This window comes from Armigeres subalbatus, chromosome 2 (assembly GCF_024139115.2).
Source record: "Armigeres subalbatus isolate Guangzhou_Male chromosome 2, GZ_Asu_2, whole genome shotgun sequence".
Lineage (NCBI taxonomy): Eukaryota > Metazoa > Arthropoda > Insecta > Diptera > Culicidae > Armigeres > Armigeres subalbatus.
Window position 1 is genome coordinate 436,978,033 of NC_085140.1, and position 24,703 is coordinate 437,002,735.

At 38.4% G+C, this 24,703-nt stretch overlaps 1 protein-coding gene and 1 long non-coding RNA gene across 4 annotated transcripts in view; one reads left to right on the plus strand and one right to left on the minus strand.

The window, feature by feature from the left end:
• LOC134213608 (mucin-22) overlaps nt 1–17,497 on the minus strand; it is a 171,598-nt gene extending 154,101 nt beyond the window's left edge. The window contains exons 1-2 of one of the 3 annotated variants that reach the window (XM_062692834.1): nt 16,488–17,497; nt 16,055–16,316 (exon numbers count right to left, since the gene is read on the minus strand). The gene's annotated coding sequence lies outside the window, so the exon portion shown is untranslated. Of the gene's footprint in view, nt 1–16,054 lie in introns of all 3 variants that reach the window. The other 2 variants (XM_062692833.1, XM_062692832.1) reach the window with 2 other exon arrangements.
• Nucleotides 17,498–22,817: 5,320 nt separating this feature from the next.
• Nucleotides 22,818–24,138, plus strand: LOC134218022 (uncharacterized). The gene is made up of 3 exons (XR_009981220.1): nt 22,818–22,913; nt 23,905–24,017; nt 24,090–24,138. It is a non-coding gene; the product is annotated as an uncharacterized LOC134218022 (long non-coding RNA).
• The last annotated feature ends 565 nt before the right edge of the window (nt 24,139–24,703 follow it).

The window sequence follows — 24,703 nt, forward strand, 5'->3', positions numbered from 1 at the left end:
TGTTCTTCCTATTCTGACTCCTCTCCTGAAGCAGCTGGCTTCGAAAATGCCCCTCCTCGAGTCATTTGTATCCTTCGATGGCTAATTTAGTCAATAAGGGTAACATGATTTCGATTCTACAGTGGAACTGTCGAAGTATTCTTCCAAAATTAGATATTTTTAAATTTTTAGTTAACAAATTACAATGCGATGCTTTTGCTTTATGTGAAACATGGCTAACACCAGATGTGAACCTTCATTTTCCTGATTTCAACATAATCCGCCGCGATCGGGCAAATCGATTTTAGGGATAAAAAACAGCACTCCTTCTATAGAGTCGATCTTGCGCCGATGTCTGGCACCGAAGCTGTCGCATGTCAGGTGACTATTCGAGGAAAAGACCTCAGTATCGCCTCGATATATCTTCCTCCAAACACCGCGATATCTCGAAGAGATCTCTCGCACATCTGCTCGGTTATGCCCGAGCCACGGTTGCTCCTGGGAGATTTTAACTCCCACGGAACAGGCTGGGGGAACTGTACGACGACAACCGTTCATCAATGATATACGACCTCTGCGACGACTTCAATATGTCAATTTTGAATACAGGAGAAGTTACACGAGTGGCTCCTCCAGCAAGAGATAGCCGTCTAGATCTTTCCATTTGTTCGAGCTCATTATCGTTGGACTGTACTTGGAAGGTGGTCCAAGATCCCCATGGTAGTGATCATTTGCCTATCGAAGTTTCGATTTCCAATGGACATAAGCAATCTGCTTCCATCGATCTTTCATATGACCTCACGAAGCACATCGATTGGGGCAAATATGCGGACGCCATCAGCGATGGCATACAGTCTATAGAAGCACTTCCCCCGCGGGAAGAGTACAAGTTTCTATCGCAGTTCATTCTTGAAAGCGCTCTTCAGGCACAACGTCGGCCGGTGCCAGGAGCTTCGGTTCGTAGGAAACCCTACAGTCCGTGGTGGGACATCGAGTGTACGCAACTTTATCGCGAGAAATCCGCCGCGTTCAAAGAATTTCGGAAACACGGGGCGATCGTTCTTCACAAACGATACACCGCGCTCGAAATCCAGTTCAAGAAACTGGTCAAAGTGAAGAAGCGCGGATATTGGCGCACTTTTGTTGAAGGTTTATCGCGCGAGACTTCAATGAAAACTCTGTGGACCGTCGGGAGAAGAATGCGCAACGCGTCGTCCGTAAACGAAGATCGTGAAGGCTCGTCGCGGTGGATACTTGACTTCGCAAAGAAAGTTTGTCCGGATTCGGTACCGGTGAGGCAAGAGCTACGTGATGCTTTTGCTGGCAGGGATGATATGGATCGTCCCTTTTCGATGATTGAATTCTCACTTGCTCTCCTTTCATGTAACAATTCCGCTCCAGGGATGGATAGAGTCAGGTTCAATTTGCTCAAAAACCTCCCAGACGTCGCGAAGAGGCGCTTATTGAACTTGTTCAATCAGTTACTGGAGTGCAACATTGTTCCGGATGATTGGAGGGAAGTGAGGGTGATAGCCATCCAGAAGCCCGGAAAACCCGCGTCGGATTGTAACTCGTATCGCCCCATCGCGATGCTGTCATGTCTTCGGAAGCTGTTGGAGAAGATGATTCTCTTCCGGCTAGACAAATGGGTTGAATCGAATAGTTTGTTGTCAGATACACAATTTGGTTTCCGCAGGGGCAAGGGAACGAACGACTGTCTTGCGTTGCTTTCTTCAGAAATTCAGCTTACTTTCGCTAAAAAAAGAGCAAATGGGCTCAGTGTTTTTGGACATTAAGGGGGCTTTTGATTCAGTTTGCGTCGATGTCTTATCTGACAAACTCCACGAGTGTGGACTTTCACCAATTTTGAACAACTATTTGTACAATTTGTTGTCAGAGAAGCGTATGAGTTTTTCTCATGGTGACTCGGCAACTTCACGAATTAGCTACATGGTCTCCCCAGGGCTCATGTTTGAGCCCCTTCTTTACAATTTTACGTCAGAGACATTGATGAATGTCTCATGCCAAATTGCTCGTTGAGACAGCTTGCAGATGATTGTGTTGTATCCGTTTCGGGGCCAACAGCGGTTGATCTGCAAGGACCGTTGCAAGATACTCTGGACAATTTGTCCACTTGGGCTACAAGCTGGGTATCGAATTCTCTCCGGAGAAAACTGAGATGGTTGTCTTTTCAAAAACATAAGCCGGCAAAGTTCCTGCTCCAACTGATGGGTAAGACAATCACTCATAGCATGTCTTCTAAATACCTCGGGTCTGGTTCGACTCGAAATGTACCTTCGAAGCACATTGTGTATCTGACACAAAATGCCAGAAACGGATCAACTTCATGCGATCAATAACCGGAACATGGTGGGAGCGCATCCTGAAGATCTTATGACGTTGTATAGAACAACCATTTTGTCGGTCCTCGAATACGGTAGTTTCTGCTTCCAGTCCGCGGCTAAAACACACATGCTGAAGCTTCAAAGGATTCAGTACCGCTGTCTCCGTATCGCGTTAGGATGTATGAATTCGACACATACGATGAGCTTGGAAGTACTTGCGGGAGTACTGCCACTAACAGATCGTTTCGCGGAATTATCGCTCCGGTTCCTCATCCGCTGTGAGGTTCTCAATCCATTGGTCATTGACAACTTCGAGAAGCTGCTCGAACAAAACCCTCAATCTCGATTCATGAGTATTTACCACTGGTACATAACGCTGGAGGTAAGCCCTTCTTCGGTAGATACCAATCGTGCTAACTTCTTAGACTCTTACAGTTCCTCTGTTACTTTTGATCTGTCCATGAAGCAGGAGGTTCATGGAATACCAGACTTTCTGTGTGCGGAGGTCATACCTCCATTATTTGCAAGCAAATACGGGCACGCCAGTGAGGAGAGAAGCTTTCTACAGACGGGTCAAAAATTGATGACTCCACTGGTTTCGGTGTTTTCAACGATTTTCATAGCGCCTACTTTAAGCTCAAAGAGCCTTGTTCCGTGTATACTGCTGAGCTAGCAGCTATACACTATTCACTCGAGCAAATCGCATCCCTACCTCCTGACCACTTTTTCATCTTCACCGACAGTCTAAGTTCCTTGGAGGCTGTTCGGTCAATGAAACCGGTTAAGCACTCAGCGTATCTTCTGAATGGGATACGGAAAGCTTTGAGTGCCTTATCACAACGGTCTTACACAATCACCATGGCTTGGGTCCCTTCTCATTGCTCGATCCCGGGAAATGAGAAAGCGGACTCTTTGGCTAAGGTGGGCGCTATGGAAGGTGATATTTACGATCGGAAAATCACCTTCGATGAATTTTTCACATTAGTTCGTCAGGAAACCTTGAACAGCTGGCAACAGAAATGGACAAATGGGGAGTTGGGAAGATGGCTGTATTCAATTCGCCGCAGGTGTCAGAAGCGTCCATGGTTCAAAATTGAATATGGGACGAGACTTCATTCGAACCATGTGCCGTCTAATGTCCAATCACTACACTCTAAATGCACATCTTTTCAGAGTGGGGCTCTCGGAAGGAAATCTCTGTGTTTGCGGCGAGGATTATCAGGACATCGATCATGTCGTGTGGGCGTGCGAGGAGCATCGTGGCCCCAGATCTGCGCTAACTGAACATCTCCGGGTCCGAGGAAAACAACCAAAGCCTATTAGGGAAGTGTTGTCGGGCCTTGATCTCGAGTACATGTCCCTGGTCCACCAATTTTTGAAAGTTGCTGATGTAAAACTGTAAAAATTGCCTGCCCATTCCCTTGTCTGTCGTACCCCATATCGAATGTCTTCCTCTTGTTGTACATTTCCATGTCTGTCGTTAGAATCTATGACAAAAGGTCGAAAGACAAAATGTCGAAAGGACAAAAGGTCGAAAGACAAAAGGTCGAAAAGACAAAAGGTCGAAAGGACAAAAGGTCGAAAAGACAAAACGTCGAAAGGGACAGAAGGTCGAAAGGACAAAAGGTCGAAAGGGACAAAAGTTCGAAAAGGACAAAAGGTCGAAAGAGACAAAAGGTCGATAAAGAACAAGTTGGGTGTATTCTATAGGAATTTGATAAATGCATTTATTTTCAAGCAGAAATAATACACTCATCTCATCAATCAAAGCTGAAGAATGAGCAATTTTCAAAGAAGGAGTAATTACTGTAAACCAACATTATGAATATCTAGATAGTTCTGTTAGAGATAAAAAAGATAGCTAATTTAAGAAATGAATAAAACTTATATTGCACAAGACAGAATCGTCCTATACAGTTGACCAAAAAAAATTGCTTTTTTATTTTCCACTATTTTTAACAATAACACATAAAATCATTGAATGAGTGCAAATAATAGATAGAGATCTAGATTTCCTAAATGTCACTTCAATCTGTCTAAATAGTGCACGCCGCAGTCACGCAAGTGCGCGCATCAAAAGCCTAAGCCATTTTATTGCCGGGACAGCGATAGCTTGATGCCACGATTCTATCGTTGGGTGGATGCTCGCAATGCACCATTTACGCTTCCATACCAACGGCGACAGAATCGCAGTCGCCAGGCAATAGAATCGCGTCAAGATTGTCTCGTCGCGTGTGTTTGGGGGAACCTTAATACATGCCGGTGTATTTAATGTGCGGCGTGCGCCATTGTGAGTAAAAAAGCAGAGTTTTGCAAATTGTGTAAGGCAACTCTGGTGCGGGATTGAATCTTCCCGTTTCAGTTTATGGTCTATTTCTACCTTTTGTGCCTTTTGATCTTATTGATCTTTTATTTATTTCGGCCTTTTGTCCCATTCAACGTTTTGTCCCTTTCGACCTTTTGTCCCATTCGACCTTTTGTCCCTTTCGACCTTTTGTCCTTTTCGACCATTTGTCCCTTCGACCTTTTGTCTTTCGACGTTTTGTCTTTCGACCTTTTGTCCTTTCGACCTTTTGTCTTTCGACCTTTTGTCCCTAACCCCTGTCGTTAATCCCTTCCGTATGTCTTCCTCTCGTCGTTGTCTCCCAAAAAAAGTTTGTTTGTCCCGTTACAGATGTAAAAATGCGAGGAATGTCAACTTTGTGAACATCAGCATCGTAATTACTTAAGCACCCTAAAATCCTTTCCTTTCCTACTGTATTATTGTATTCCCTAACCTCGACTAAACCGCGAGTCTTTCGGTTCCCCAAAACTAACACTATGTATAAGAATCAAGAAATGTATTGTTAAACTTGATTTCGGCTCCGTAACGCTTCACGGCAAATGAGCCTTCCAAATAAACGAAAGATAAAAAAAAAAAAAAAACTGCTCACAGACAAACAGACTTCCCATACAACTGCACATCGCATAAGCATGCTTGACAATACGAATTTCATTAAAATCACATTGCATATAATGCTAATAGGCTTATTAATCAATTTCCCTGCATAACCACAAAATATATCTTAGTTACAAGATAAATATTGTCGCTTCGGTTCCCTTTGTTCTGCTGTCCGAAACATGTTGGGTACCGAAATGTCAACTCGTATGTATTTTTCCTTCATTAACATTTAGCACCCTATCCTCGCCAGCAAAAGATGTTCCGGACAGCCATTATATGCAATGTGATTTTAATGAAATTCGTATCGTCAAGCATGCTTATGCGATGTGCAGTTGTATGGGAAGTCTGTTTGTCTGTGAGCAGTCTGGTGCACAATTTCTTTAACAATGCTTTGAATTGATTGTAGGCTAAGATTCATTTTTTTTACGGAGCACTGTTCTTAGTTCAAGGAGCATTTTCTCAGGTTAAGGAGCATTTTTTATTGGTTTAAGGAGTATTTATTCTTTTTAGGGAGCATTTTCCTTAGTTTTCGGAGCATTTTTCTGTTGAATAGGGTTACCAAGCAAAACAATCAGCTTCATACTCCAGGGGCTATACAATGGTGCATAAGATTCTACTTTATGGCAGCCAATTTCAAGGTACTTTTTCAAATATTTCACAATAATTCTTATAGCAATATACTGCGTAATTATCATTAGTTAAATAGCAAATCTCGGGTACTTATTCAAAAGGACGTATGTGATTTTGTAAACAAAGATTCCAACGTCGATTTGCCCAATCTGATGGCTCTCCCACGCAAACCGACACCACTAACAGGTAGCCGAAGGCTTCCCCTACCTGTCTGTGGTGATGGTTTGCGTGGGAGTGCTATCAGATTGGACAAATTGACGTTCGAATCTTTGTTTACAAAATCACATACGTCCTTTTGAATAAGTACCCGAGAAATCTTTGTTTTTCTAAGGAGCATTTTCAATTGTTTACGGTACATTTTTTTCGTTTGTACGGTACACTTTTCAAATGTTTACGGAGCATTTTATATATTTCAAGGTAATTTGTTCAAAAAATGATCAGTTTTTTAAGGAGCATTTTTCAATTGTTTAAGGATAATCATGATTGTTTCATGATGCATTTACCATTTTCCCAAACTCATACTTTAGAATAAAAAAAATCGAGAAATCGGAATTGGCCTTATTTTAATTCAAAATCGGGCGAATGCTAGGCCAAGCTTGGAAACCAGCACTATTCGTCAAAAAGTATGGCGTCAAAAAGTATGGGTTCTTTGGGAAAGTTGTCCTCAAAAAAATTGAAGAATCGATTGATCGGATAAAAATTGTTGACGGGAAAGGTCAATTGCACAGTGCACCTACACCTGCTAAGTGGAATATTGAAGGATAAATTGTTATGGCTATTTTGGACTATGTTCGTATATTAAAGCAGGGCTGTATTTTGCAACGGGTTTTAAAATTCAAAACGACGCACAGTATCGGGCCCTCATAAAAATCCCGGACAAAACTTGAGATTGCATTCAAAATTTCACCACCGCGCGCTGTTGTATTTTGTACAACACTAACGAAAAACACATCGCTCACATTACACAGCATGAACGAGTTTGCATGAGCGTTTCAGGATCACGCATTGCTGAACGGTTTAGCAGCAATTGATTTAAGAACTGCTAACAAGAACATTCTAAAGATATTCAATTTCTTTTCCTACCGTTGAGCGTCAGTATAATCCTTAAGCCTTGTGCTGAACAAATGTGAATACCAGGATATTCGACAACATTTATTTAAACATAAAGACTGCTCGAAGAGTTTTCAGTTTTTTACGTTCAAATAATAAATAAGTTCGTCCAGAAGAAATAATGCCAGGTTTGAAAACCATTTGGAACTTTATGTAACACATACTGAAATAAACTCTTCCAGTTTCGTGGATATACCTTAAAAATCAGTCCCAGTGGGTCCGATTTGCTGGATGTTGATGCATCATCCATCGTTCTATACTTAATTCCATGCACCAAAAGCAGAAAAAGGTTGGAAGCAAAGATCTAACAGCTAAATATGACAATCTCATCTTATCACTTGCTCCGCATACTGTCAGTCTGACAATTCACTTCACGTTTTCGTATGGCAGAGATCACCAAAAATACGCATTATTTTTCACCACCTTTTTGTAAGGACGTGGCCGTGGCTGTTGCAGATTAAAGAATTGTATATTTATCATTATATACAATGAAATTTTCCAACGCGAAAATGGTAAATCAATCAACTCAATCGAACATATGTCTCAGAGTGCATCTCCATATATAACATCACAACATGCCTTACGGGCCTTTATTTGCCCCAATGTACCATAATAAATATAGAATCAATGTAAAATATGACTTACAATATTCAACATCTTTTTAAAACCCCAAAACACAAAAAAAAAATTGAGCGAAAAAAAATGTCCATATAATCGAGGTAAAAAGTCCATATAATCGAAGTCCATATAATCGAGGTAAACCTGTATTTTGATTTGCATTATTCCAAGTAAGAAAGACTTCCAAGAGGATTCTATCACAATGACATAGACCCGAATTCCATTCGCCCGAAAAGACCATTTGCCCGAATAGACCAGACGTCCGAATTGGTTTTACAGCCGAACAGATTTTTTTTGAGAAGAATAATTTCCCACTGAAGTTTTATGATCCATATAGGGGAACAGACGGCTTTGGCAGGTTTTGTTCTATTATTGACAGGGGGGTTTTTATGACTGATTATGCTCAAATTTGGCCCAAACATTCTTTGCATATCAAAGAATATTGTGGCCAAATTTCATAAAACTCGGTCGACAAAAACCCCTCTGCCAATAATAGAACAAAACCTGCCAAAGCCGTCTGTTCCCCTAGTTGCTTAGCATAATCAAAAAATGTATGATCGTCTTTTTCCTCCATATTTTGCATTTGTTCGTATTATGTCTATGGATGCTTCTCTTAAATCACGAAGGGCCAAGAGTGATATAATAAATCCTTTATCTTAGAATAATGATTAATATGGAAGAAATTATTTTCTCTTAGCGTAATCGGGGAAAATGCATGCTATAAAAGAAGATACTGAAAGTACAAAAGAGCAAAAGTTCGAACGGGCAACAAATCGAAATTACAAAAAATTACTGGGACACAAGGTCGAAGGTACGAAAAAATAATATAATCTATGATCACCTTAATGAAAGTGTTGATTTGACTAAATAACTTCAAAGAACAGTCTACGATTGAAAGAGGGAATTTTAGAAAATTTTAGAATGCAAATGTAACTCTGAAAATGCCAATAATGCATCTCTCCATCCTCGTATGCACCCCACGCACGTCAAGTTGTTCTGTACCTGGTCAGACCACCTCGCACGAGACGGCATACCTGCTGGATCGGAAGCGAACACCATATTTGCAGGGTTGCTGTCCGGCATTCTTGCAACATGCCCTGCCCATCGTACCCTTCTATGCTAAGCGGAAAACTATCACAATAAAAAAACCCAGATTAATCCACCTAGCGGTGATGGTTCTTTTCTCGTTTTTTTCTTCAATGTATATAAAAAAAAGTATTTAGGCCATAACTTCTGAGCCCATAGTCCGATCTGTCCAATTTTCAATACGAAACAATGGGACTGCGTCGAATGAAACCTGTTGCGAGCAAATCGGCTGAGGGTAAATACCTAAAAATGAGTGAGATTTTTTTTGTAAAAAATGTATTTTGGTCATAACTCCGAATCTCATAGTCCGATTCCACCAATTTTCAATACGAAACAATGGGACAGGATTCCGCGTCGAATGCTTGTTGCGAGCAAATCGGTTAAGGATAAGTGCTTGAAAAATGAGTGAGATTATTTTGCGCACACACATATACACACATACACACACACCCCCACACAGACATCACCTCGATTCGTCTCCGTATGGGTCTCCGGGACTCCTATAAAAAGTTCGATTTTGGAGCGAACATATAGCCTTTACGTATACTTTGTATATGAGAAAGGCAAAAAAAGTTTAAAAAGGCATTACACTCTTTTCGCATTTTATTGGTATGTGCATACCATTAAAGAAGGAACCAAATTATTCTATGCTTTATTCCGGACAAATGCGAATTAAGTTGGAAAAAGTAATTATTCACGCTTTGCATGATGCCAATTGAAGAACAACTCAACTTGACTAAACGATTGGTTCGAGCATTTGATACATTCGGGCAAATGGTCCATTCGGGCACATGATCCATGCGGGCAAATGGTCTTTTCGGGCACATGCAATTCGGGCGTTTGTCATTCGGACGAACGGAATTCGGGTTTATGAAATTCGGGCGTTTGTGATAGAAACTCCCAGAGAAGTATTTTCAAAAACTTCATTCAGTTCACTTCAACAATTGAAATGAGTAACATTAAAGATTTGAAAGAGGCCTGTATTACCTCCCATGTTCGAGTTACATGGGACCATTTCCTCAGGCCTGGGGGAAATTTCCAAAACCCCACTCAGTGTCATATGTGAGGTAATGAACATTGACACATGATTGCTGAATGCATGAAGGGAAACGTTAATTAGATCCCTTTTCAACAGGTAGAAATAATAATTTTACAAACGTCCAAAGTACGCAGTCAATTACCGGTCGAGCAAATTTTTTCCACCATTATCAACAAATAAACTTTGCTACTACTCCTAACACGAAAAACTTGAAAATTAACGAACCAAAGTTAGTATAAAAATTAAATAAATTTTTCGAATTAAATCTATCACATGTATGTACAACATACAGGTTGCGAATCTTTAGACATGATTGTTAAACTTCTTTGAGGGTATCACTGAAACGTGCGGTGCAAAAAATGACCTTAAATTATCTCTGCAATCTTTCGCGCCAAGAGCAGCGTTGCCTGTTGAGTGGCTACGCAAAGTGCCAGAAAACTACGACATAGATTCAAATCGATTACTAATTATTAAAACGATTAATTAAGATGCAGTTTTCGTTAAGTGAAAGCTCTTGAGTAGTTCTTTTAGCTATGTAGATTTTTTTAACCTACGCTTAATGGGGAAGCGTCATAATCAGTATAATGAAAAATAAATTTACTCATACTAATTTGCTTGCAAACTTGAAACAGCTTGTGCTAAATCAGTTTTTATCCAAATGACACGACTGTAATATTCATCGTGATATTTTGTAATATTCACTGCGTATTCATTGGCATCCCACACAAGATACATAAGATACTTGCAATGATAGGCAAAGGAACGGCTTCAACTCATAACAGTAGAAAACAATAGGTTGACAAGCAGGCAAAGTTCGAGTGAGAATGTAGAAGTTCGAGTGAGAAATAAGAAGAAGCAGAATCAGAAGAAGAAGACGAAGTACATGATAGGAAGAGGCTCAAGAGAGGTCAATGTGAGCCACCCACCACGAGTTTCTATCGGTGGTGACGAAATCGAGGTGGTTGAAGAATTCGTGTACTTGGGCTCACTGGTGACCGCCGATAACGATACCAGCAGAGAAATTCGGAGACGCATAGTGGCTGGAAATCGTACGTACTTTGGACTCCGCAAGACGCTTCGATCGAATAGAGTTCGCCGCCGTACCAAACTGACTATCTACAAAACGCTTATAAGACCGGTAGTTCTCTACGGACACGAGACCTGGACGATGCTCGTGGAGGACCAACGCGCACTGGGAGTTTTCGAAAGGAAAGTGTTGCGTACCATCTATGGTGGGTTGCAGATGGCGGACGGTACGTGGAGGCGGCGAATGAACCACGAGTTGCATCAGCTGTTGGGAGAACCATCCATCGTTCACACCGCGAAAATCGGAAGACTGCGGTGGGCCGGGCACGTAGCCAGAATGTCGGACAGTAATCCGGTAAAAATGGTTCTCGACAACGATCCGACGGGAACAAGAAGGCGAGGTGCACAGCGGGCAAGGTGGATCGATCAGATGGAGGACGACTTGCGGACCCTCCGCAGACTGCGTGGTTGGCGAAGTGCAGCCAAGAACCGAGCTGAATGGAGAAGTCTTTTATGTGCAGCAGAGCCATTCCACGGGGGCATGTCAGTCGATCCTGAGCGACCATTTCGAAAATATTTGAAACTCTGCACAGTTTTTCAATTTCATCTAAATCGTCATTTTTCGATATCAAATCTTCATATTGAGTCACGACTAACTTTTCAAAAGGGTGTATGTGAAAATGGTTCAAAAATATTTAAAAAGCTGCACAGCAAAAACGGAATGTTCGATTGTTATGATTTTTTCAGCAAAGTTAGACAACTAAATGGTGATTCTTAAGAAAATGTGCACAGTAAAAAAAAATTTTTTTGCCTTTAAAAATATCATTTTTGTCACAAAAACTCAAATATCTCAAAACCCTATCTTTTTTCGAACGTAATAATGGTGATGGTAAACTAATAAACAAAAAAGTTATGACATTTCAAACATTTCACAATTTTTACATTTAGTAAAAAAATTTTTTTTTCTGTGTAAGTTATTTCGAGAATTGCAGTTTGATGCAGATTTTATTGTTAAGGGACGTGATTTAAACAAGTTGTTTTCATGATATTTTGATTTAATTATTCATAGCATCTATAAGAAACTTAGACACGATCCAGTGTTGTGATCAAAAGTATTGATAGTGTCATAATTTTCATTGCACGTGACTGGCGAAAAATTCTTTTAATAGTGTTGAAACCTGTTGATAATAACGTTGATAGAAACATATCAGAAATGTTATTTTTAAGACAAAAGCTGCAAAATCAAAGATTTATATACACGTGTACGTCTATAGTTTACCTGCAAAAAATATACCTCTTAGAGAATAGACTTTATGATCGGAGGAAACGGTATCTTCAACAACAACAAGTGCATGATAGGTACATACCATGACAATGCTCACGAAAAAGCAAAAAAATTACTACTACTAAGGTTGTTAAAGATCTTATAGTAATTTTTTTCTTCAGTCAAGCAAATGACACCAAACTAGTCAGTAAAAACTTAAAAGTGATTTTGTTTATTGAAATATTACGAACAACATGAGTAGCCGCTTTCTCAACTGTTGTAGGCCGTTTGATGGAAAAAAGTGTTCAAAAGATAAACTGAAAGCGACTGGTTATGCTCCAATGTCCACATTGAATACAAATTTACGCATTTGCACGTCCTGCCGTCTAAACGTTGACAAAAGAGCAATCTGTATATCATCGGTTGAGCAGAGCGCAGGAAGTTCGAAAACGACAGCAACTGAGGAATTGCCAGATGTATCGACAACAACTGAGGAATTACCAGAAGTATTAAGTGCTGAGAGCCTTGCCACCGTACCATCAGCGAAATCTGTTTCAACAAATCAATCGGAAGATGAGTGTATCCAAAAGGTCAACATCGAACGCTTTAACGAGGGCATAGCTGGGATAAAAGTGACTCCGATTAAATGGAGTAAGATGGACTACGTTTATTACCCGGAGAAAAAATACCGTGAAATAAACGAAGCTGTACGAAGAAACCTCTTCAAATTAGGACCTGATGATGTGGAAAATACAGACTACGATGAGGTAATTATAAATATGAAGGAAAGGTTCTCGAATGCAGCCACGACAAGGAAAGAAAAATTATTGATTTTGTCGATGCTGCCAAGTTCGTGGTCTATTCAGGATGCCATTGATGAGTTCAAAACCAATAGAAATACAGTAAAAGAGGCAAAACAATTGAAGAATAACTGTCTTTCAACCAAAAATACTAGGTCTAGTACTGCATTAACAGATGAGACAAAAGAAATAGTAGTTCAATATTTTGAAGATGATGAAGTAAGTCGAGCTATGCCTGGTCAAAAAGATTATGTATCAGTAAAAAGATGGAAAGCGTCAAGCAATCCAAAAACGATTAATGATGACGACTTTGAAAGAAGCGTACACACGCTTCAAGGAAATTCACGATAATATTAAAATAGGTTTTTCCTCATTTGCAAGCCTTCGGCCAAGGCAATGTAAGCTTCTTTCCAATTCAGGAACACATAATGTGTGTGTGCACAACCCATGAGAATATTAATCTTATTTTACATAGTTTGAAAAGAATCAATTTAACAAAGGATATTAAAATGTTAACTGGTAGTCTTTTGTGTGAAAATACAACATCAAATTGCTATCTACGATCTTGTTCGGATTGTCCAGATTCTTCATCATTGGAAAATACTTTATTCGCTGAGTTTGAAGAAAAATATATTGATCAGTTATCATTTGAGCAATGGGTGACCACGGATAGGTGTGACATAGAAACTATTGTAAAACCTGTAGATGAGTTTGTGTCATATTTTTGCTTGAAATTAGAAAGTTTAATCCCTCACGATTTCATTAAAACAGAACAATCCAGCTTTTTAAAAATACGAAAAATACATTACAAAATGGTGAATTTTTAGTCATTTGTGATTTTTCTGAAAATTACAGCTTTGTATTGCAAGATGAAGTACAGTCCCATCACTGGAACGTACAACAAGCTACAATTCATCCATTCGTTATTTATTTTAATGGAAGTACGCAAATTGAACACTAAAGTTTTATTATAATTTCCGAAGATTTAAGACACGATTCAGTATCCGTAAACTTGTTCATTGAAAAAATGATTAACTTTTTACGCGTTGATAAGCATAAAGAAGTCAAAAATATATATTTCATGTCTGATGGAGCAGCGTCGCAGTACAAAAATCGTAAGAATTTTTCGAGCCTATGTCAAGTTAAATCAATGTACGGAATTGATGCAGAATGGCATTTTTTTGCTACATCACATGGCAAAGGTCCTTGTGATGCTATTGGAGGAACAATAAAGCGCATGGCCACAAGAGCAAGTTTAGCCAAAGAACGTGAGCATCCAATTAAAACTGCGAAAGAACTTTTTGATTGGGCAAATCGTAGAAAAGAAAAAGATTTAACCAAATTATCATTTTGTTTTACTACTACTGAAGAGTACGAAATAAAGGCTTCAGAGCTCAGCGAGCAATTTAATAACGCGAAAACGGTCCAAGGAACCCAAAAATTTCACTGTTTCATTCCATTGTCGGAAAATAAAATTAAAGCAAAACTATACTCAAACTGTGCTGATAATAATTCAAAAGTGTTCGATATTTTAAAAAATTTGAATAAAAATAAATAAAAATAAGTATTAATAAACTGTTTTCATGATATCATAACCCATACCAAAATTCAAACCCAAAACTCTTAGAGTTTCTATAACAACATTGTGTAACTGCCACATTTAATTTAATACTTAGGATAATATTAATTCATTTTTATTTATTTATACATATAATATTTATACATATAATATACATAATATCGATGAATACATAAATATGGAATATCATACAAACAACTTGTTTAACTCACGCAAGGCCCTTAACAATAAAATCAGCATCAAACTGCGATTCTTGAAAAAAAAAAAATACACGGAAAAAAATTTTTTTTACTAAATGTGAAAATTGTGAAATGTTTGAAATGTCATAACTTTTTTGTTTATTAGTTTACCATCACTAAATTTTATGGTAGATAGCTAATATAATGGACCGTTTTCCTAAAAAATTACGTTCGAAAAAGATAGGGTTTTGAGATATTTGAGTTTTGTGACAAAAATGTTATTTTTAAAGGCAAAAAATTTTTTTTTACTGTGCGCATTTTCTTAAGAATCACCATTTAGTTGTCTAACTTTGCTGAAAAAATCATAACAATCGAACATTCCGTTTTTGCTGTGCAGCTTTTTAAATATTTTTGAACCATTTTCACATACACCCTTTTGAAAAGTTAGTCGTGACTCAATATGAAGATTTGATATCGAAAAATGACGATTTAGATGAAATTGAAAAACTGTGCAAAGTTTCAACTCAATAGAAAATCATGAATTAAAAATTTTCTTAAATTTTGATGCTGTTGCTTGGAATCGCTCAGCACAGGCCACTCCGGCCTTAGTCTGATGATAAATAAATAGAATCAGAAGAAGGAGAAAAATGAGAAGGTGGGTTAGAAGAAAAGGAATGAGAATGAAGAGGAAGAAAAAGAAAAATCCTAAATTCTCCTAATCTGACCCAGTTTTCTTGATTAATCGACCAATGAGTCGAAGGAGGAAATCACTACGTGGGTTTGTCCCATCCTGGTGAAAGCATGTTTATATTTGTTGCTAACATCCTGTTTTTCAAACTGCAAGCGCTGTTTCCGCCTAATTTTGCTTATAAATAAAACTAAAAAGTTGGGTTCCTCATATTCGACCTTCCTGCTTTGCAAGGAATTGTTAAATTCTTTATAAACTTACAGTTCTTGTATTGAACTTCCCACATTTTCAAAATTCCAAAAGTCAACAGTATGCGCTCTACATATTTTATCTCATACATACGCCAAATATAATGGAGTGCACCCACCTAAAGTATAACCCTCCGATGTGCCAATAACGGCCCTCGATAGTTGGGGCGCGCGCTCCCTTTCGTGCGCATTAAATGTGCTACCGCCACGGTTCGCCAGAGAAACAGTTGTTTTATCGATAAATATTTAATTAAACCAAAAGAGAAGTACGAAAAACACAACAACAACAGTCAATCGTCGTCGTTGTCGTTATCTTCGGTCCAATGAAAACGGCAAAAGCAGAGCACCGGAGCAGTGGAGTTTGCCCCTGTGCAGAGTTATGACTGAGTTTCATATTTGTTATTTTTCCACTGAAAACTCTAGTCATGTTACCAGCAACGGTTTTCTCTTTCACTGTGTGTATATGTCTCATGAATCATGATTGGAATGTTGGTGGTTGCATTTTTCATTCATTTTCCTTACCTTTTGTTTTCGTAGATCCTTGATGTTGAAATGCAGTGGTTTTTTCTGTTTTCTGTAACTCACACAAACACAATGTTTACTGATTTTTCACTTTTCCAACTAGTTCACACGTTCTTTTCGTTTTCCTTTTGAGTTGTTATGTTTTGCTAACACGTCTTCTTTACTCTAATCTTCTTTGTCTTACGTTTTGTGTGTTACTATGTTTGCTGTTTTCGCCTCTGTTGTCTGACTTTGATGTAATGTTATTGAGTGAATCTTTCTTCTGTTCGTGCAAAACAATAAAGATATATAATCGATATGGATTACCTTAAGGGATAATAGTGACACACAGCTTGGGATGAAAAATTGCAAATCTTCAAAAAACAAATTGTAATGAAATGAAACGACTAACCGAAATAGCAATGTCCGAAGAAAATACAGCTAAATCACTCACTTATCCAACTATTTCTCTTTTATTGCCCCTCGTGCAAAATTATGCATCAGCTTGAACGGTTTTTATATATTTCGCGTTTGAGTTCGCGCGTTTGTATACGGTTTGGTTTCGCGATTTTCGCTTATAGTCGAGGAGAAGGCACGCCGCACTTTCAACAATAACTAGTTACTAGCGGGCTCGGTGGAGCGGTTCCATTACTACGTGGTGACCGAACTCGATTTGAACCATTTTCTGCCACCGTGGTTTACTGCGACTGCTGCAATTCGTGAATCGCCGAAGCGACGACTCCAATTTGTATGTACTGTGATCCAACGCGAAGCCACAGCGCTGCAAACCACACCGAACCGTAAGAAAACGACGAATGACAAAACTTTGAATGACAACGCGCGACTTTGAAATTTCACTCTTCACCAACAATTTCACTCGATTTCACGGATGCGGATGTGAACTCGTTCAACTGATCGACTTTTCCCAACACTGGTTAGCCGACCGATCTCCAGAAACGCCACCACCAAACTGATCTCGATTTTATACGCGCAGGAGATAGATTCCTGGATGATCCTCGGCGATTGTGACCACGGCCACGGCGATGATCGGTTCGGGAGGAAGTTGGGCCTTGCACTGCACTCACTCTCAGTCTGGAAGCGGACCGTCCTCCGCGGATCGCTTTTATAATTTATTTCAAAATTAATATATTTCACTTCTCTCTTCGTCCCATCAGCGCGCGTGGTGCGCCTTTTCTCTCACCACCCTTTTCCGCAACTCTCTCGCACAGCAATTCGAAAAAGGCTGCTCGCTCTCGTACGCGCGTCGGGCGAGGGATGCGCTTCTTTCAAGCCGCATCAAAGAAGACGCGTGGATGTCCGGCGAGCGACTCAGGTAGAGTTACCTGTCTGGGACTGGAACTGGAAGTGTTGAAGTTGATTGATTCCGGCGGCGCGATGGATGGATGGATGGGTCACGGGCACGCGACGACGAAAACCACGTCAACGTTGAACGGAATCTCGACTAGCACTGGCGACGCTGAAGCTTTTTCTTCGCTCTACGGTAGGTGGAATACGCCATACGCTTCGGCAAGGCGCAGAGAGTGTTGAGGAAGAAATGAATCACACGCTAAGTGGTAGCGATTTGCTCAAACAGTCAAAGAACGTTTGCAGCTCGGACCCAAGCTGTGACCCAAGTGTACTGTATTACAAAAATAATGATTCGTGTAATATTTTTAAATATTCTTATTTGATTCGTATACTTATTATCACAGGCATACGTTGTTCGACGATTTAAGCCAAATGCAGAACAGTTTATCAAGAAAAGTAAATGTTTTGATGACGTTTAATTTTATTGATACTTTTTCTATGAGCTATGTATGTTTAAGAATACGTACATCATAAATAACATCACAAAAATTTGTATTTCCCCTTCCTCTCGCCTTTTGTATTGCACTATTCATAAAAATCTCTTACGTGTGATATTTTCTTGATAAAACAACATCAATTTAGTGTGCTTCATCGCAATTGTCTGTCGCATTTTAAGCGTGCCGAGAGAGCGCAACGCTAGCTACGGTCAAAGAGAGGCGTTCATTCGCAGTTGGCTGCGTTCAAAATGTTCGTTCGAAAGCGCGCGAAATAAAGTTCGACATGTGATTTACGTTGATTGGGGAGGTGTCGATGCAAGATTGGAAACAGTTTTGAACTAAGCTAACTGATAGTTTATTTGTTACATTATTGAGGGTTCTTTCTAAAATTACGTAACGCTAAATTTGGTGATTTTGGACCCCCACCCTCCCCCTCGTAACACTTTTTGTATGAAAGGGTAAATTTTTTTGTACGGATCGTATCACTCGGCTCTCCTTACAGCCTTACGTAATTTGTGAAAGGCCCCTAATAAGACGGTCGTTTATTAATAATATTTGCAAGGCGAACGTTTTTGGTATGATTTGTGCTGGTTTTTAATGCGTGCTTACTGTTAATAAAATCATATAAATAATAAACAATGCATTTTGACGTTTGACAACGGGTTACCCAAAGGTACTGTCTTGCACGACTATCTTCGTGGTAGGCATGCGGCACGAAGAAACCGAATAGGTGTTGCGTTATTCATTGTTATGATGGAGACTATTAAATTTTGTTTCGCTTTCTTCATACGACGAGAATGACTATATTGTCAGCCCTGGTATTGGGTGTCAAATTAGATCGTAAGCTGGGAACCGCTACGAAACTAGATTTCGAGATTTCGAACATTAATAACACTTTTATCTTTAGACGGATATTCTAAATTTGTATATCAAAAGTAGTTAATTTTCTGTCAAGATTCTGATTTTGGTTTTGTCGCTGTTAAGCCCCAAACGCAATTCAGTTAGTCAGCGCCGGAAACGGCAATTCCGGCAAATTCCGCTATATTGCGAAGGGAGCAGGGCTTCATTGCTACTCGACACATCGTCGATGACACGAACGACGATAGCTTTCGTCGTGCAACCAAATCGTCATGACGACATCGACAATGAAGACTTCATACCATTTTTCTTCAAGCGGCAGCTGTCATGCGAAGACTTTTATTATAGAGCTTGCTGACGTTTACTCATCCTTCTCTTTCAAGCGCGTGGGGAGGAAGCGTTTCCCGATGAAAACAAAACCCATTCTTTTTGTGCGCGTGCAAGAGAAAGATGACTAAACGTTAGCAAGCTCTATTCCTTTGTAATAATGAATTTGAAGTCACATATTATAACCGTTAGTTTTATCTCAAACAAATTAAAAGAACAAAAGTTGAACTGTTGAGCATCTTTGGAATGCTTCCTAATGTCGTTTTCGGTTTTAAACCTGGGTCAGGTCCGACCCCGACTCTGAATAACCGAACGAAAAACGAATCGGGGTCGAGTCAGTATGATGGTATTAGTGAGAACTCAAGCACTATCATCTGTTTTGTTTTCAATTTGCACTTTTATCAGCCGGCAGAAACAGACATTTCATCTATTCAATTTTGTTATAAATATTATTTTTTTCTTGTTTTATGAATGATGGGGGAAATCAGATGTTTCATCTGTTAATTGTTCAATTTAAAACATGACTATTAATCCATCAATAAATTTTGGCGCTCCGGAACATTGCCGATAATTATGCCAATCCGTGTTTCCCGATAAACTATTATGCTGGTTCTAATGGCTTTTTGGGTAACAGTGATTGTGTTACAGTAGATTTGAATTATCAATTATGTCATTCAAATGGAACAGAACAAAAAAAATATGGAAACACTTTGTAAGAAATCCAATACCAACAAAATTTATTGAGATTTGGGGCCCTTTATTTTAAAACAAAGAATCAAATCGCACACGAGTTGAACAGCATTTTTGCATTATTTTTTTTTTTTTTTGCTATTTTTCCGCCAAGGGGGGACCCTTTGGGATAAATTGCGATATCGTCAGAACTGCAAAAACCAAATATACAAGAGATGCAAATAATTTTCCACTACATAATCTAAACAGGATATAACATAATAAGTATCAATGGGATAAAATATGTCTTTGTCGATTTTTTAACAACTCAAAATTCTTCTTTCCCTAAAAATTATGCTCAATTCGTATAAAAACTGTTCCTAAATAAACATTAGAATTTAAGGTCTGACTATTATTCTTCCATTTACTTTTACCATTCACTTTTTATGTATCAACAACCAGATACGTATTTCGTTTCCTACTTGGAAACTTCTTCAGTGTTTGTTATCGACTTCAGTGTTTGATAACACTGAAGAAGTTTCCAAGTAGGAAACGAAATACGTATCTGGTTGTTGATACATAAAAAGTGAATAGTGGAAGTAAATGGAAGAATAATAGTCAGACCTTGTAGCATTTCCCGTAAGACGCTCTAAAATAATTAATCATTAGAATTTATTTATAAATAATCTGAAAAATGTGTCATATATAATAATACAAATAAATACAATTTTTTTTAATGGCAATATAGTTGCCACTGCTTAATAAAGAATAATGGTATGAAAATTTTGGTATACATAACTTCATAACTACATAACTTCATACCGGCAGATACTCCGGTACGCTATTTTCCCATTGAGAGAGCAATTATACCTAAAGTATATGTTCGAATACACAACGTATTAGTGAATAAATAGCAGCTATCATCTTGTAACTGCATTTTATAAATCACATTTTCAACCAAATTTTCAACCCTCATGTTGTTTATAATGGAGCACCATCTGAAATAATCAGCGAAAAATATGTCGATATCTGAATCCAATTAACCATCATAGAAACTTGAAGACAGCACACAATTAAAATAATCCATTTTTGCGTGGAAGACAGCAACATAATTGATAAATTTAACAAATGAAACAAATAAAACCAAATACCCATCCGTGTCTTTTACGTTTTCATTTTCCTTTAGCGTAAACATAAACACCAGTTTGACAGTTTATGTTTGAATGTATTGGTGAACCTAGGTTGGATCTCGATAAATCGGCAGAGCGAACCTCATTCATTTTGGGTCGGATCTGGTGCGGATCGCGATCCAACCTGAACGAATAACCGAACGTTTTGACAGCTGTTAGAGCGGATCCGGGGCAGAACTAGGTTCGACCCAGCAATAACCGAAAACGACATAAGAGTAAAATCAGCAGTGATTCAAATCGTTCGGGGCTGTCAGTTTGAATATGAATCTGAAACATTAATTTTCCCAGCAGCTGTTCTAGATTCAGTTTTTATACCAGTCAACTGTCAAAAAAATAAAACTGGTATAACGCTCCGTTCTATTTTCTGCAGATTTGAACCACGATTGAATCACGAGATTCAAATATTTTTCAATTGTTTTGGTGTATGGATGCATCATTTTATCTACGGATCAATCCACTTTGCAATTCCTGCGCCTTTCTTGGCAGTAACATAATGATTTCAATTAATTGAAAATTTAAAAAAAACCTGAATAGAACACTGCTGGGGAAACCAGCGAGTTTGTTCTATTTTGCTCCAGATTCAAACTAGAATAGTGGTCGAAAATTTAGAATGAAACTGAATCACTCCTGATTTCAACCTAATAGGTAGTGGTAAAAACATTGCACCAAGATAAAACGTAACGCCTGCCTGTTTCCGACGCTGCTCGGCTGCGCGAAACGTTAGCCTAATTTTTGACATTTTGTTATTAGACGAGTTCTCTCTTAATCCCGCTCGGAAATTTGTTCTAGACATCTCCGCGATATCTCTGAGACAAAAAGTTGAGGCTCCTAGATATTTTTCTCCGATGTCTAGAACCTGTCACACCTCAAATCCGCCTCAAATGCAACAACCGTTTGCACCGGTGTCTACCTCAAATTTTAGACGAGTAAGCCGTCTGAACCGAAAGAGATTTGACATATCAGTTCTCTTAGATAACGCGGAGATATCTAAAAGGCATGGGTACCGCAGTTCTCCTAGATTTTTACTAGAAATTATGGAGATATGTATACTTCGATTCTTCTTCTTATTTTTTTCTAATGTTTACATTATATTTCGAATTAAAAAACAAAAAAACTATATACTTCAATTTTCCTTTACTTTTATTAATATATACCGAGATTTTTAATGCGCACCCGCAATCGCAATTTTTAATGCGCACCCAATTATATACGATGGCCAATCAAAGTGGTTATCCGGCGTTGTTTGATGATATATAATACCCAAGTGTAGTGGGCCGGAATGGTATACGGAGTAACGTCATCGCGATTGCAGGTATCATCGCCGATTGGGTTGTGTCGGAGAACGTCTCGTCCCAATGAAATCGACGTGTGGTGCGCTTCCCGGATAAAAATTTACAGTAACTTGTATGACATAACCCATTGAAATACAATAGATTGTGTGGCAAACAATACAAACTATTGTACGCTTATTGTAAAATGTTCACGGTTGTAAACGATCTTTATTGTACGTCCATTAAAATAACAATATATTTAAATGTTACCGATTCATTCTATTATATTTTTATTGTTCGCTTATGTTTAGTATTGTTCATCCAAAAACTAAACAAATTTTAAAAGTAGTCGGTTTAGATGATCTGGAAATCCGTCTAATGTAATTGTATTAATATAATTTTGGAATATTTCATGGATTTATTATATTGATGAAATAACAATTGAAAACAATAAAATTACAATAGCTTTGCTTATTAATTGAATAAAAATGTTATACCGATTCTCAAGTATATATTTTCATATTGCAGGTCTAGGAATGTTATGCAATAAAAATTTTAATTCAAAAAAATGAAAGAGAACAAAAACTTTTGCTTATCATTTTACTCGGAGAATGGCTGAATTCATTTGAGCGTGTACAGTTTTGTTTATAATTAGTGAAGAGATGAAAATAATGAAACTGTATGGTGCAGAAAGTGTCTTTTCCATTACAGTTTCTGCTGCTGGGCAAGCAGTATATCACTATACGGCTTCTGTACCGTGGTAAGTATTTAAAGTGTTAGTGCGCGTTAGAGCATCATTACTGGGAGCGAGTATTTTGATCAGTGCTGTCATTTTAGATAAGTCACTCTTTTTCGCATCGGTCACTATTTTCGGGTATCATTTTGGTAGCTGCATTCCGTACCGGTGACATTCAACGTTTGATAGTTCATCAAATAGCAAATTTGGTTACCTGTCAGCTGCGCTACTGTTTTAGCAGCGCGTTTAGTAGCGACCGGTAAAGTGTCAAGTAATGATACTACCACAGACAAACAGACGTAACACTGAGGAAATTCCCATCGACCACGAGCTCAACGGTCGTTTTAAATTCAACTACCACATCCACATCACATCCAGGGGCGCGCGCATCGTATACCTTTGTATTTGACATCTCACACTAGCGCCTTCTGTTGACATTGTCGTACTAAACATTGTTTCGTACAACATGCACGTTAGGTGGTGGTAAAATAACTGGGCGATGGATTTTGAATCAAATTGTTCTAGCTGTTACGTCTGTTTGTCTGTGATACTACGATGACAAACGGTTTATACTCATCACCGGTAATCGTAATCTTAGGGTGCTGCCAGAGTAGACGCGAAGTGCGATGCGAAGCGTAGCGTCCATACGATTTGATAGCACCTTATTTTTGATTGTTATTCCCTTGCGTACAATTTTCGCGCGGCGTCGCGTAGACGCGTCTACTCTGGCAGGCACCTTATACTACATACTTACAGTGACTATAATAACAGTGTCGTCAAGTGTCAGAATTGGAACAGAATCGTCTGTCAGTTCCATACAAATGCGCGTTCCAAACGAGCAGGAGACCTGTCAAACGTGGCACATGACGATACTCTTCTTATAGGACTCTATAATACTAAAGTTCAATGTACATAATGAGCGCAGTGGTTCATCCCGAACAAAAAATAAATAAAAATTTTATCTTCATAATACCTTATGACATACCTGGTAACATGAATCCTTGTTCCTTTACAGAAATGAAGCTTATGATAAATAAAATACTGCTGCTTGCTGTTCACTGATTCAAGATCGTTCAGTGGCTACCATTGGCCAACCTTACCAACGGGATATAATAAGAACTGATGCAGGTAATTTTTTCTTTTCTTCTCGACGTACTTCTAATAAAACTGACATTCTTTAATAATTTACATTTTTAACAGGTTTATGCACCCGTAGCCAAGTAACAGCAATGCGAGTTAAAATGAGTTGAAATCAAGTTTTAACTGAATTAAAATTAATTTGAAAATAAAAAAAAATTAAAACAATTAAATTGTATTGTATTTTTATTGTAATATTGGAGTATAATGTATTCTAAATACTGTTGTATTTCTATTGTAAAACAATAGAAACAGTAAACGAAAACATTTAAAACACAATGTTTTCTATTGTTTTGTCGCTCGAAATCATCTCATTGAAGAACCGTAAAATCAATTGTTTTGCTCCAAATTTTGTATGGAAATTTTTTGATTTTTTTATTGTAAAGATACATAACAACCCCCCTTTTTAATTGTAAAAGTCCCATTTACCATTCATTTTATCGTGGAAAACCATTATTTCTCATGTGATTTTATTGTCAAAATTCCATTATATTCAATGATAAAAATAATGTTTTAAATGGTGTTGTAACAATAAAATTTATGATATTTTAATAATATTTTTTATCCGGGTTTCCAATGACCGCTTGGGTCACGATCATCCCGGGATGTTTCCATCTACGTGTATCCAAGGATTTCCCCTTCGGTTTTGGGGTCGCCTCAGATGGTAATTATCGCCG